Genomic DNA, 14,435 nt, shown 5'->3' on the forward strand with positions numbered 1-14,435 from the left:
TAAAGAGAAAATGAGTGAGGGGAGGAGGGCAGTAAGAGGCACAGGTGATGGGCCACCACTTTGTGTGGAGTTTACAATCTCTGCCCCCCGATATTGTGGTAGGTGTGAATGTCCAGGACACAAATGCACCCTCTTTCGGACAAGCAAGTGGGGAGTTGTTTGCAAGTTTTGCTCTAAGTCTTTAGCAATGAAACATCCAAGTTAAAAAGTTTTTTTTTTTTTATTTTAAACACACATTATCAAAGTACACTGTATACATGATTACATTATTGTCACTGATAATACAGTTTTTGAAATCTGTTACACATTCAGATTCGCCTGTAAGAGAGTCCACTGCTAGTCCAAAATCTACTCCTCTACCTTCTATCAGGGATTCTGCCTCCGAAGAGTAAGCTGGGGAGTGTAGCCTGTTTGGAGAACAAAGATTGTTTTTAGTCATTTTTTATTTTTAAATGCTTGTGCAAATGAAAAATAGGTTGGTTGATATAACTTTGGTGATTACAGCTGGATGTAGTACACAGAGACTCGCCGAAAGGTGTAATAGTTTACCCCACTCCCCCCTCTTGCAACATTCTGCTGGCTGTACCCTCATTTTATGGGTAAATATGACTTTGTTTTTTCTCTGTCCTCCCCCTAACAAATAGAACAAATCATTTTTCAATACAAGGAAAGATGACTATCATCCTTAAACAGGTCCTATATGACAACTAGTCAGGAAGATAGAGATTGGTAAAGATTCTGTACTTCAAAAATGTTATGTTTTTGGAGTCCTCTGTCAAAAATGCTATTATCAAACATGTGAGCTCCTATATACTTACCTTGGTTATTTCTCAACAGGAAAATCCTCATATCAGGCAGGTCATCCTCATCCATCGCAGAGGTCACCTCCTGATGACACAGAGGAAGACACATTAATCTCCTTAGAAATGGTTGATGTCCCCGTGTCTAGGTGCAAGGAACAAGCAACAGTCCCTGTGGATCAGACACAACAGCAGCAAACTACACTTCCTCAACTGGATACAGGGCGAGAAATGGCCCAATTAATTGACAATTTTCAGTTCCAGCAATCATAGTTCATGGACACCCAAACAAGACATATAATGCATATTCTTGGACATTTGAGGCATGCCTACCGCACTAACACCCAAATACCAGAAGCTTTAAATTGTATTGCTGCGGCCATAGAGCAATCTAATGTAACCATGATTCAAATGACTGGTGCTGTGGAGGTCTTACACACAACAGTGAATGAGGTCAATGCCAACGTGAATCATATGGCAGCCCAAATTCACTAGGACATAACGGTAAGGTTACCTTTGCCAATATCATTGGGAGAAACCAGTTCAGTTAGTACAGCTGTGCGCTCCGAGCAAAGTTCTCCGCCAAGGAGAGGTGCTCGCACCAGAGGTGGCCAAGATAGAGGAGAGAGTGTCTCCAGAAACTCTGATGTACCTGCCAAAAGGCGTAGGTAGCCTAATGTATGTGAGTTAACAAAAAAAACCTGTAACTTATTTCTTTGTTATTCATACAATGTGCATTGTTTGGCGTTCTGTGAAATGTAGCAATATTTGCAGCATTGTGTACTTATGTTAGGTGTACCCTGGTCACATCACAAATGGAGTGTGTACATGCATCATCATCTATTTATTTATATAGTGTCACTAATTCCGTAGCGCTGTCCAGAGAACTCATTCACATCAGTCCCTGCCTCATTGGAGCTTACAATCTAAATCCCCTAACATACACACACACAGACCGGCGTCTGTTTGTATCCGCACTATTAAAACCGTCATGGCGAGTACAAAAGTGGTGGCTTTCAAAAAACCAAATCTGGCCGTTTTGACGGCGGTTTGCCCTTTAGTAAATCCGGCGGTTTTAAAGCCGGAAAAGATGTTGAAAACGGCGGTTTAACAAAACCGCTCGTTAATAAATCTAGCCCATTGTCTTCAATCTTCAGCATAGGAATATGTTGTTACAACTCACCTGTCCTCGCTCCAGCGCCGCTGCGACCCGGAAGAAAGAGGATCTCTGGGAAAGAGATGATCCCTTATTACATAATTACTCCAATTTCCTTTCTACCTTCAAAAAGGTTTTTGATGAGCCAGGGCGAGTCGCTAACGCAGCTACCAGTTTTCTTCAGCTCCGGCAAGGGAGCCTTTCTGTATGTCAATACGCTGTGCAGTTTAGAACAATGGCCTCAGAGCTCTGATGGAATAACGAAGCTTTAACAGCTGCTTTTTGGCAAGGTCTTACAGACCGAATTAAGGACGAATTGATTTCCCAAGAACTCCCTACTTCTTTGGATGACTTAATCTCCTTATGCATTAAAATTGACCTTCGTTTCAAGGAGCGATCCTTAGAAAAAGAACAATCCCGGCGTGGTCCCTTTCATCTTGCTCCTAGTTTCCAGACCCCTGTTCAGCCTTTGGAAGAACCCATGCAGCTTGGAAGAACCCGCCTCTCAGCTGAGGAGAGAGAGAGAAGGTTCAGGAATCGGTTGTGTTTGTACTGTAGCGAGGGGAGTCATCTTTTGAGTACCTGTCCTAAGCATCCGGGAAACAACAGAACCTAACGTTTAATAGGGAGGTTTCGTTAGGCTCCTCTGTTCAATTCCTCTCTTCTTTCAACAGCAAAGATTGTCTTATTATTCCCTGTGAAGTAGTGGTATGTTCCAAGGTCCACCCTGTTTCTGCATTATTGGATTCCGAGGCAGCAAGCAATTTTATTTCCTCAATGGCCATCTCTCAATTAGGTATTCCTACCCAGCCCTTAGAGAGGCCCATCTCCCTGTCCGCCATTGATGGAGGTACCATTTCTGGAGGACATATTCTATTCAGAACCATACCTTTAACTTTCAGAGTTGGAGTACTTCATGTTGAGACCATTTCTTTTTTAGTAATTCCTAAGGCCATTAACTCCTTGATCCTAGGCCTGCCATGGCTTCGTCATCACTCTCCTGGAATAGACTGGCATACTGGTGAGATTCTTTCCTGGAGTTCGGCTTGCCATAGCAATTGTTTGACTAAGGTAACCCCTTTTTTTTCCAAAATTAGTGCTCAACTGGGCAACCACCAACTATTGACAAGTCATTACCAAAGTTTTTCAGATGTCTTCTGTGAACAGGAAGCTACTAAACTTCCACCTTATAGGAGTTGGGACTATGCTATTAATCTTCAACCTGGTAAACCTATTCCCCGTGGACGCATTTTTCCCTTGTCTGTTCCCGAAACCAATGCAGTATCTGAATACATTCAAGAAAATCTGAAGAGAGGATTCATACGGAAATCATCATCTCCAGCAGGGGCAGGTCTCTTCTTTGTAAAGAAGAAGGATGGGGGTCTTCGCCCTTGTATTGATTACCGTGCCATCAATTCTATCACAGTGAAAAACAGATATCCACTGCCTTTGATCTCTGAGCTCTTTGATCAAATAAAGGGGGCCTCTATTTTTTCTAAGTTGGACCTAAGAGGTGCATACAACCTAATTAGAATAAAGGAAGGGGATGAATGGAAAACAGCTATTAATACACGGGATGGACACTTTGAATACTTGGTAATGCCCTTGCTGTTTTCCAAAACCTTATGAATGAGATCTTCCAAGATTTACTCCACCAATTTGTAGTTATCTACCTAGATGACATCCTTATATTTTCCCCAAATCTCGCATCTCATCGCAGACATGTGAGAGAAGTGTTGAGCAGGCTTCGGAGATATCAATTATTTTGCAAACTCGAAAAATGTGTGTTCGAACAAGAGAATCTTCCCTTCATAGGATATATTATATCCATGACTGGCCTTCAAATGGACCCATCCAAGCTTAAAGCTATCCTGGATTGGCCACAACCATCAGGCCTTAAAGCTACTCAGCGATTTCTAGGGTTCTCTAATTATTATCGACAGTTTATTAAGGGTTATACTTCATTAGTAGCTCCCATTACAGCCCTCACTTGTAAATCCGCCAATCCTAAAATCTGGACTTCTGAAGCAGTGCAAGCCTTTAAGGACCTCAAGACCTTATTCTCCACAGCTCCCATTCTTTTTCAACCAGACTGTCAACAGCCCTTTTTTGCAGAGCTGGATGCATTCTCTGTAGGGGTCGGAGCGGTACTATCCCAGAAAGATTCAGGTGGCAAATATCATCCTTGTGGATTTTTTTCTCGCCGGTTTTTGCCTGCAGAGAAGAATTATGGAATCGGTGATAAGGAGCTCTTGGCAATCAAATTGGCTCTCTCTGAGTGGAGACATTTACTTGAGGGTGCTCAGTTTCCGGTAACAGTATACACCGATCGTATGAATTTACTTTATCTACGGTCTGCACATTGTCTAAACCCTCGTCAAGCCAGATGGGCCCTCTTCTTTTCACGCTTCAATATCAATATTACCTTCCGCCCAGGCTCAAAAAATGTCAAAGCGGATGCCCTTTCTCGCTCATTCGATGCTACCGATACCGAAGCTTCAGAGAGAGACAAACCAATCTTGGAAACCAACTGTATATTGGCCTTGTCCCCATTGACCGAGAAGAGTTGTCCTCCAGGGAGAACCTTTGTAACCCCACCCCTCCGTGTTAAATTGCTACATTGGGCTCACTCTTCCCTTTTCTCTGGACATGCGGGGAATGCGGAAGACCTGGGAATTAGTCTCCCGAAAATATTGGTGGCCTACCATACGCAGGGATGTTAAGTCTTTTGTCTCTGCCTGTTCGAGATGTGCCCAGCATAAGATTCCCAGACAGAGACCAACTGGTCCACTCATGCCTTTACCTGTTCCCGATATTCCATGGTCTCATATTTCAATGGGTTTTATCACGGACCTGCCAAGTTCTAAGGGACATACCGTCATCTGGGTCGTTACTGACCGGTTTTCTAAGGTAGCACATTTTGTTCCCTTGAAGAAACTTCCCTCGTCTCCTGTGTTAGCGGATCTTTTTTTTAAAGAGATATTTCGTCTTCATGGCTGACCTGCACACATAGTATCTGATCGTGGGTCACAATTTGTATCTAGATTCTGGAGAGCCTTTTGCCAAAAATTAGGAACCAAACTGGATCTTTCATCTGCATATCATCCCCAGACTAATGGGTTGACTGAGAGGACTAATCAAGAATTGGAGAAGTTTCTAAGGTTTTACATCTCTGCCAATCAAGATAATTGGGTTGACCTCCTTCCTTGGGCAGAGTTCGCTCACAACTACCATTTCCATGAAGCAGCCTCCAATTCCCCCTTCTTTATCTTGTATGGTTGTCATCCCAGGCTACCAGCCTTCTCTTCTCACTCAGAGGTACCAGTTGTGGACTCTCTCTTTCGCAGGTTTTCTGACATCTGGGATCTAGTGAAAACCAGCCTGAGAAGGTCCGCTATCCGTGCTAAGAAGGCGTATGACAAGAGGAAGAGGGTAGCTCCTCAATTTATCCCAGGGGGCAAAGTGTGGTTATCCACCCGTAACATCCATTTGAAGGTTCCTAGCAAAAAATTGGCTCCTAGATTCATCGGTCCTTTTGAAATATCCAAGGTTATCAATCCGGTGGCTTTTAAGTTAAAGCTTCCTTCATCATTACGTATTCCTAGTGTCTTCAATGTGTCTCTACTTAAACCTGTAACTAACAATCAATTCTCTACTACAGAGAGGCCTCCACCTCCTGTGGTAGTTCAAGAACAGTCTGAGTTTGAAGTCAAACAAATTCTGGATTCTCGTCGGTCAAGAGGAGTTCTGCAATTTCTAGTGGACTGGAAAGGATACGGTCCCGAAGAACGTTTATGGGTTCCTGCTGCTAATGTGCATGCTCCACGACTTCTACGAGCCTTTCATAAGAAATTCCCCACCAAGCTGGTATAGGTGTCCGGAGTCCACCTTTTTTGGAGGGGGTACTGTTACAACTCACCTGTCCTCGCTCCAGCGCAGCGATCATCTCTTTCTTCCGGGTCGCGGCGGCGCTGTCACATGACAGTGGGGGCAGGGAATTCAAATCTGCCACAATACTAAAGTCCTGCTCTGACGCCTGGACAGCGTCAGAGCAACTTCCTATGTACCCTGACTAGGTACTTCTCGTGTGTCTCCCGTGTACCAGTTCCTTGCAGGCTTTTCAGACATTAACTCCACGTGTACCAGACCCAGGCTTGCTGACTACGTATTCATCTCCTTTCCAAGTGTACCAGACCTCGGCTATCATGATACTACCTTCCAGTTCCAGTGTTATTGTGGGCTACCTCCTACATCCTTACCTCTAGACGCAGACCAGTGGACTGCGACCTGCGATCCTGCGCAGCAAAGCCCATCCCGCCTTGCGGCGGTTCTTGGTGAACACCAGGAGGTTCGTTAGACTCCGCACCACCGGCCGGCCAGCGCTGATCTAGAGTAAGGCAAGTACTCCATATTCATTACTTACATGCTACATAATTGTTACATATGTCAAGATTGAAACCTTACAATTGTCTTTCATGTGTTGTTTTTAGTGAGAAGAATGACTATTCTCCTACATTTTAAAATTAATTTCAGTTGATACCTCTCCCTTTCACAAGTTTGTACCCCAAAAAATGCTGCACCCCAAAGAAGCCTTGTGCCCTAGGCTGCATCCTAGTCAACCTATTGGATAATAAGGCTCTGGGCAGCTTGAGAGCCACAATCCTTCACTTGAAAGTGTCTTTTGTTATCTGGGAATTAACACAGACTGAACCCAAAGTTACATTAAATTACAGACACATACACTAAAGGCAAATTACAATGCATTGCGAGTGCATTTTAGGTTGTACATTTATATGTTTTCATTTTATTGGGATATCATTTGTTTCAACTTAGTGGCAAAAAGATAAAAGAAAGGGCTTTAATTACATAGATAGCACAGATAATTGTAGACATCTAGAGGGAGATTCAATTAGCCGTGATGCTCCCCAGAACATCGCGGCTGCACATTTTTACCGTTACTACGGTAAATTCTCTGCTGATCTTTCCTCGCACCTCTATGGGGTGAAAGGAAAAATCAGTGGAGATTTCTTGTAAAAATCCCGTGGTCACGATGTTCGGAGGAACATTGCAGCTTATTGAGTCTGCCCCCTAATTTGAGGTGAAAACAAGAAAAACTTTCAGTGCAATAACAGGTAAGTCATTTGTTTAGTTGAAATAACAAAGAAAGGTTACAAAGTTTATTCCCACTATGTTAATTCCATACCCACAACTATTGGGAAATGAATAAACTGTCAGGGCTTATGCCTTGTAAGTATTATGCCTTGTAAGTACTATTCAAAGTCATTCTTCCCCCTTCATAGTCTGTTCCATAATTTCATTGTGCAACTTAGTCAAAGCAAGAAAATGTGTTTGTCATGTCTTACATTGTATGATTTTACTTAAGTGGTAATAATAAAGCCACAGTATGGCGTGGGAGCAAAACATTACTACTGTGTCAAAATCAGATCCAGTGTGATACACTATAAAGTTATAATGTACAACAGCTAAAGTAGCTTGAAGCAAAACCATATAGTATAAATCTGGTGGACGGCTCCCAAGGACTCCTGTCCAAGTGTCTGTTTTTTAGATTATCGCAACACTTGTACCATAATGCACTATAGCACATTACAAAGGTAGATGAGGATGTATAAAGCGCAGAGGAAGCATGTTGGAGAACAATTGCTTTCAATTTATAAAAATAATATAATATAATTTTAATCTCTGCAGTTTCTATAGTTCAATGTTAATAATAGACCGATTACAGTAAAGGCCCATGCAGACTGCATATATGCCTGTTAGGATGTATATCTGTTGCAACTGCTCTAGGTCAGGTACAAATATTCTCCGATGATGATGTCATGTCGTAAGCTAAATGCAAATGCTGCTGATATTCTCCACATATTGGCAAAAACAGTTTTCCATGCTCCCTTTTTTTTAAAAAAAAAATTGTATTTACTCCCATTTTGGGACTAACTTTGCCCAACATTGACTTACTTAGGAATTTCCAAAAATGTAGACCTGCAGGTTTCTTTATTTGCATAAGTTTGCTTAATACTAGTGCATTTTACACCAGCCAATAGCATTGATTGATTTAGACAGGTGGCTAAAGCGAGAAATAGCACATGAGCACTATGTCAGAAAACACAGAAGAATTGCAGCACAGTGGCCTAGTGCCTCACAGCACTGGGGTCATGAGTTCAATTGCTGACCATGGCCTTATCTGTGTGGAGTTTGTATGTTCTCCCCGTGTTTGCGTGGGTTTCCTCCGGGTGCTCTGGTTTCCTCCCACACTCCAAAAACATACTAGTAGGTAAATTGGCTGCTATCAAAATTGACCCTAGTGTGTCTGTCTGTCTGTCTGTGTGGGTGTGTGTGTGTGTGTGTGTGTGTGTGTGTATGTTAGGGAATTTAGACTGTAAGCTCCAATGGGGCAGGGACTGATGTGAATGAGTTCTCTGTACAGCGCTGCGGAATCAGTGGCGCTATATACATAAATGGTGATGATGATGATGAAGAATGGGCCTACAGTGGTATAAAATGTAAATTGGCTTGGGAGCGATCTTCTAGTATTGTATTTATATTAAAGATTTATGCATATCTTTTAAATTTGAAAACTAAATAAAGCCTAATTGCAATTGTATTCATTTGTAACACATATACCATTCTAAACCAGAATCAAAACTTTTACGGCCTCTCTTTCTGGTGTCTCAGATAACTTTGCCTAAAGCATGGTTTACTAAACCCAATCCTCATAGCCCCCTAACAGTGCATGTTTTCTATGTCTCTTTGTTGGAGCACAGGTGTATTCATTATTGACACGCTGTAACAGAACCACAGGCAGTACTAATTATTTCACATGTGACCTGGAAAACCTGCACTGTTAGGGAAGGACTGGGTATGGGAAATATAATATAATGCAAATTAGTTGTTGGTGGAAACGTTGTGTGTCCTGAAGAACCTATAATCCTTTAAAACTTTCATATGCTCGATGTATTTTATTAGAAGATGACACACAAGCCGAGACGGGCTCATATCCTGATGGGATAACTCTTAATGAATCTCAAAAGGGAAAATGGCTACTGTTACTGAGAGATCGTAGGGGCTTAAAAGACATTTGGTGTTCACTTTTTATAGACTAAAACACAATAAAAGCTAGGATAACCAGTAAAAGACAGCCAGGATGAGAAAACTGTATATCTAACAACCCATGACAGGCACCCTTCAAATGGCTCATCTGTAGAGATCTGTAGGCCAGGTTATAGCAAGGGACACCTGGGATATTTAAGGTATTCTTTTCAATTGCTGGGCGGTTACATTCCACGCGTTTCATTGCTTTACCTCTGTACTTCCCCCTTAGCTATGAGACATGGGAAAGATAGGGGGGACAGGGTCAAGGCCAGGGACTCTGGAGATAAGGGAGATAACATGAGGTGAGAGAGAGGGAGGCAGAAATAAGGCACGGGTAATACATATAGCAGTATGCATTGGGAAATACTGATTATAATAATTTCCACTTACAACCAGAGCCTAGTGGGTAAAGCATTGCTGTCTGGGGTGTTCTTTTCACCAGCAGAAACTCTTGGTCCAAGACAGTTCTGTAATGACATACATGCCACTGAATACATATATGTGAACCATCATACTTCATAAAACGTGAAGTTCCTGAGAGGCCATTAAATTAGAAATGAAAAAAATGGGTGATGAGAAAAACAAAGGAGAGTGCTAGAAAGTCAGCTGAGGCAACGTCCAAATTACACTGACCTATGAGAAGCCAGGGGAAGGTCCCTAAAGAACGTTTCTGTTGTCAGACACTTACAGAGGGACAAGTTTCTATTCAAGTGATAGGTGCCTCCAGAGAGGCCAGACTCAGAGACAATGTCCAGCAAATCCTTACTCACTTTTCCTCGCTCCCCATTGAGGTGCACAGAACAATAAGCAGAGATTCCTTACCATAACAGGCGGCACAGTGTGCAGCTGGTCATGGCGTTGAACTGAATCCCCCTAGAAATGACTAATAAAGAACTATGCACTCAACACAACATGCTATACTGCTGCACAGCTAAAATACTATAAATCAGGTTACATATATGTCCATAAAGACTGAGCCTGAGGTATTTATTTTTGATAACAAGTAAAAAAAGAACGTCTGGAAAAATAGCATAACATAGAGATCCATAGATCTTTCCTATGCCATTTATGTTGTCCAGCTGTAAATCATTAGTATATATGTGCCAGGAGTAACAAGTGTGCATACTTACGCTACATGATAGCATAGAGAAAGTGTAGCTTTTGCACAGAGATAGTGTAGAGATGTGGCTTGAAAATGTTAATGCTAATGCATTACACTATTTGTACATGTTACAATAATGTAATGAAGTGTCATACACAAGAGAGAATAGTTAATAATAAATATAAAAGTCACATTTATCATATAACATATCATTAAATACATACACAAACACAAAATACAAATTCAATTCAATAGAAATACCTGTTGTTTTCCTGTTTAAAAATCAAAAGGGAAAATTCTTTCTTTATTCCTGCCGCAGACCATAGGGAAATATCAAGTAATGCAAATAAACAGCTACAACATTGTATAATATAACAGCCACACCAATGAATGAAGTACTGTCAGCTAAAGGAGTTAATCCACAATCAGCCAATGAGAAGCGACTACCTAGTGTTGCTGATATTTATCATCATCATTCTGTTTCATTGCACCAGCACTCCAGCACCCACAAGAGATACGCCTCCTAAAATATGTATCTGAAGATACATCCATGTCTAATTGTGTCGCGAGTAGGTGGGCACTGCCTTACTGTTATCCGCCTATACTCGCACACTCCTTCCCTCCCCCGTTTCACCTCTCCAGACATAAGGAGTTGTAAGATGCAACCAGGGCCGGATTAAGGGAATGGAGGCCCCTGGGCTAAGATGGCCTCCATTCCCCCATGAGGCCCTGCCCTGTGAGCCACCCCCCCTGTGAGGCCCCCCCTGTGAGCCGCCCCCCACCGTGAGGCCCCCTCCTTCCACGGCATGCTGACTCATAGTCTCACTCTCATGAGATCTCCTCAGTAAGGCGATTACTGAGCATCGGGGAAGGACTACAGTGACAGGCTCAGCAGCATTGATCGGGCCGGGGGCCCGCACCGATCAATAATGTGGCTAAGTGGTTAGCACTTCAGCCTTACAGCACTGGGGTCATGAGTTCAATTCCTGACCATGGTCTTATCTTTGAGGAGTTTGTATGTTCTCCCCGTATTTGCGTGGGTTTCCTCCGGGTGCTCCAGTTTCCTTCCACACTCCAAAAATATACTGGTACGTTAATTGATTGCTAACAAATTGACCGTGGTCTGTGTGTCTGTCTGTGTATGTTAGGGAATTTAGACTGTAAGCCCAATGTGGCAGGGACTGATGTGAGTGAGTTCTCTGTACAGCGCTGCGGAATTAGTGGCGCTATATAAATAAATAATGATGATGATGATGATAATGCTGCTGAGCACTTTCAAGGGCCCCCTGGAAGCCCGAGGCACCTGGGCTGTAGCCCAGTTAGACCTCTGGTTATTCCAGTCCTGAATGATACACTCAGACATGTGTACGAATGTGCAGTACAGAAATGCGTATTTTACACAACAACACAGAAATATATTAAACCCCACATGAGCCCCATTTGTGGAGCACACTATTTTTCTGAATATTTAACATTTATTTATATAGCACCAGCATACTACACATAATATTAATGTGCATGACCACAACTGAAGCCACATACAAATTCATCATGCAAATGCAGGTGAAATGTTATCAATTACATGCAAACACAGGGGATCATTTACAAATCACAAAACCTCTAGTGCAAATCCAGATTTGGACCTGCAGTGCACTTAGACTTCCATCAGGGCACATGGGTTTACAGGAAGATGCTAACCTAAAGTAGCATAAAATAACTGGTTGAGGATCAGGACAGAAGTAAAATTTCCCTCGTATGAGAGGATGTCTTTAAAGCAAGGCCAGAATGACTCCGGCTTAATGTGGATGACAAGAAAATGGAGAAAAGCTGAGCAAGCAACTAGGCTGAGCTGTGGCCTATAATAGTGGTGGTAACTAGTATCGAAACCCAGAATGGGAAGGACATTGCCAGGTGATCCAACATATGGTAGACAGATAGGTAGTTTACATAGGCAGACTACAGAGCTGGGTCTGGGTTACTACAGATGGAAGACATTGGGCCTCAGTGGCAAGCTTGCCCAAAGCATATCCGCTGTGTATGGTATTCAGTGGAACAGGTATAAATGGTATAAATGTGACTGGTTTCATCCAATGCTTGAAATTGACATTTTTTGTATGCTCTAATACAGGTATTTTTTTTTTTTAAATAATACCTTGGATATCATTCTCCTTTTGATATTTGGAATCTACACTGTAATACATCTACATCACTGTTGGACTGTATTGATCCCATCCAGAGGTCTACCCATATGATTTCAATATAAAGACAATTGAAGTATTAATTGTTTTACAAAAATTCCAAAGAAAAGCCAACATACCATGAAAATTGTTCTCTGTATAGTTTGACCATTTCAATATACCATTTCCAGAGAAGCTGTATATTAGAAGTAAATGTATTATGCTATGTGTATGAGATACTGGCAACAGAGTCTCTTGTTACAAATTATTAGGTGACTTTTACACCTCACCGCAAACCAAGGTACTATCCTAGATTACAGAGGTATCCCCAAACAACAGAAAGTAGGTGTACACCTTGAAGTGCACTAGGAGAACAGTGCAAAACCAAAGCTATTTGGAGTGTGCATCCAGTGTACTACTTAAAAGAATTCCAGAGTATCCAGCAATATGAGGATTATAAAATGTATTTTTACATTCAAATTAAAAAATATTTATGTTATATATAGTATTTATTTTCCTTTAAATGTATAAAAAAATGTGCTGTTGATTATTTTCTGAAAACATACCTTCACTACATATTTCTGCCTATTAATGTGTTGTAGTGATATCCCTGATAGCCACGTGCAATTTAATCATTTAGCCGAATCCTAAGTAAGTAGATCTGTGGCCTGTTTGGTTACTCATGTAAAAGGCCAAATTGGACAGCTTTAGTTGTTCAGGTACAGGTACAAGAGTCAAATTAACTGATCATAGTTTTTGCTTCAATGTAAGCAAGTGACCTCACTCATGCTGATGGACTCTACTAATCTTGAAGTGAAGTATCAGGACACTTATATGAACTGAAGCTTTCTCAGGCCATAAAATCCACTACATACTACATTTTAGGTCACATATAAGGTAAAACTGTAATAGGCATACTTTTTTTTTTTATCCTGTAAAAGGGAGTGAATCGGGTATCTGTATTATATCATAATAAGCATGTGACTTAAAGAGTTTGGGGTCTTTCCTGGAATGTCTTTTATTATCAACTGACTTGAATTTATATTGTGAGGGATAATATTGAATGAAAATCGTTTACAAGTATTATTTGTCTGCCACTGCAATGATAGCTGTTTTGGTATTAAAAAAAAGAAATAAAAAAAAATTGGCATGTCTATTATGTGAAAATGTGTAATCACTGAGCAAATCAGAGAGTCTCCTCCTCTACTGATTCATGAACATATAACTTATGGTTGTAAAGTGCCCCCACCTTCAATATGCAATACATTATGCTCATGCCACTCAAATGCCACTCATAGTTATAAAATGGATATCCATGGCGTGGCTTGGGCTCCATCACGGACGGTCACCTTCACAGAGAGATCCGCAGCAAAGATTCCCAATATCCACCGTAAATGGATTTTCACTGCTTCCACTCACCCTCATCTGTGGATCCTTCACTGAGGCACTTGTGGAGCCCTTCTGAGCTCGGAACGGCACTGCATTACCCACATAAACCTGGCCATGAGCGCAGCATGCATGTGTTGATACCCTGGGACTGGTCCCCAATTGCAGCCATACTGAAACTTTACGTGACCCCCTCCGTGCAGAATTTGCTGGGAAAAACCTCCTTCCTCCTTCTCCAGCTCCATGGTGCCCTCGCAGACACTGCTTTGGCTCCTACATGGACTGCCGTGATAGTGTGGACCTTTTCAAGCCCGCGACTCTTCTCCTCCTTGGGAGTCCTCTTATATGAGTGAACTCACCTTCTTACCTGGGTTCAAAGCCATCCGGATCCTTACCAGCTCCTTCTCTTCCTTGCATTCATGACTACTCTCTTGTGTACTGACCCGGCAAACATCTGACTAACCTGCTTGTGTACCGACCCGGCAAACGTCTGACTACCCTGCTTGTGTACCGACTCGGCAAAAGTCTGACTACCCTGCTTGTGTACCGACCCGGCAAACTTCTGACTACCCTGCTTGTGCACCTACCTGGCAAACATCTGACTACTCACTGAATATCTCCTCGGCTATTGGGCTTCAGATAATACCACCAGTATCGTTACAACGACATTTCTACTCTACACGGTGGACTCTCCATTTTGTTCTAGT

At 42.0% G+C, this 14,435-nt stretch overlaps 1 long non-coding RNA gene across 2 annotated transcripts; it reads right to left on the reverse strand.

The window, feature by feature from the left end:
- Positions 1-244: 244 nt before the first annotated feature.
- On the reverse strand, positions 245-10,647 carry LOC142142752 (uncharacterized). Of its 2 annotated transcripts, XR_012689314.1 has the most exons (4): positions 10,427-10,647; positions 9,454-9,530; positions 819-888; positions 245-407 (listed from the first exon to the last, which is right to left on the reverse strand). It is a non-coding gene; the product is annotated as an uncharacterized LOC142142752 (long non-coding RNA). The 2 variants fall into 2 exon arrangements; XR_012689313.1 differs by lacking the exon at positions 10,427-10,647 and having other exon boundaries at positions 9,454-10,316.
- Between the last annotated feature and the right edge of the window lie 3,788 nt (positions 10,648-14,435).

The sequence above is a fragment of the Mixophyes fleayi genome, chromosome 3, assembly GCF_038048845.1.
Source record: "Mixophyes fleayi isolate aMixFle1 chromosome 3, aMixFle1.hap1, whole genome shotgun sequence".
Lineage (NCBI taxonomy): Eukaryota > Metazoa > Chordata > Amphibia > Anura > Limnodynastidae > Mixophyes > Mixophyes fleayi.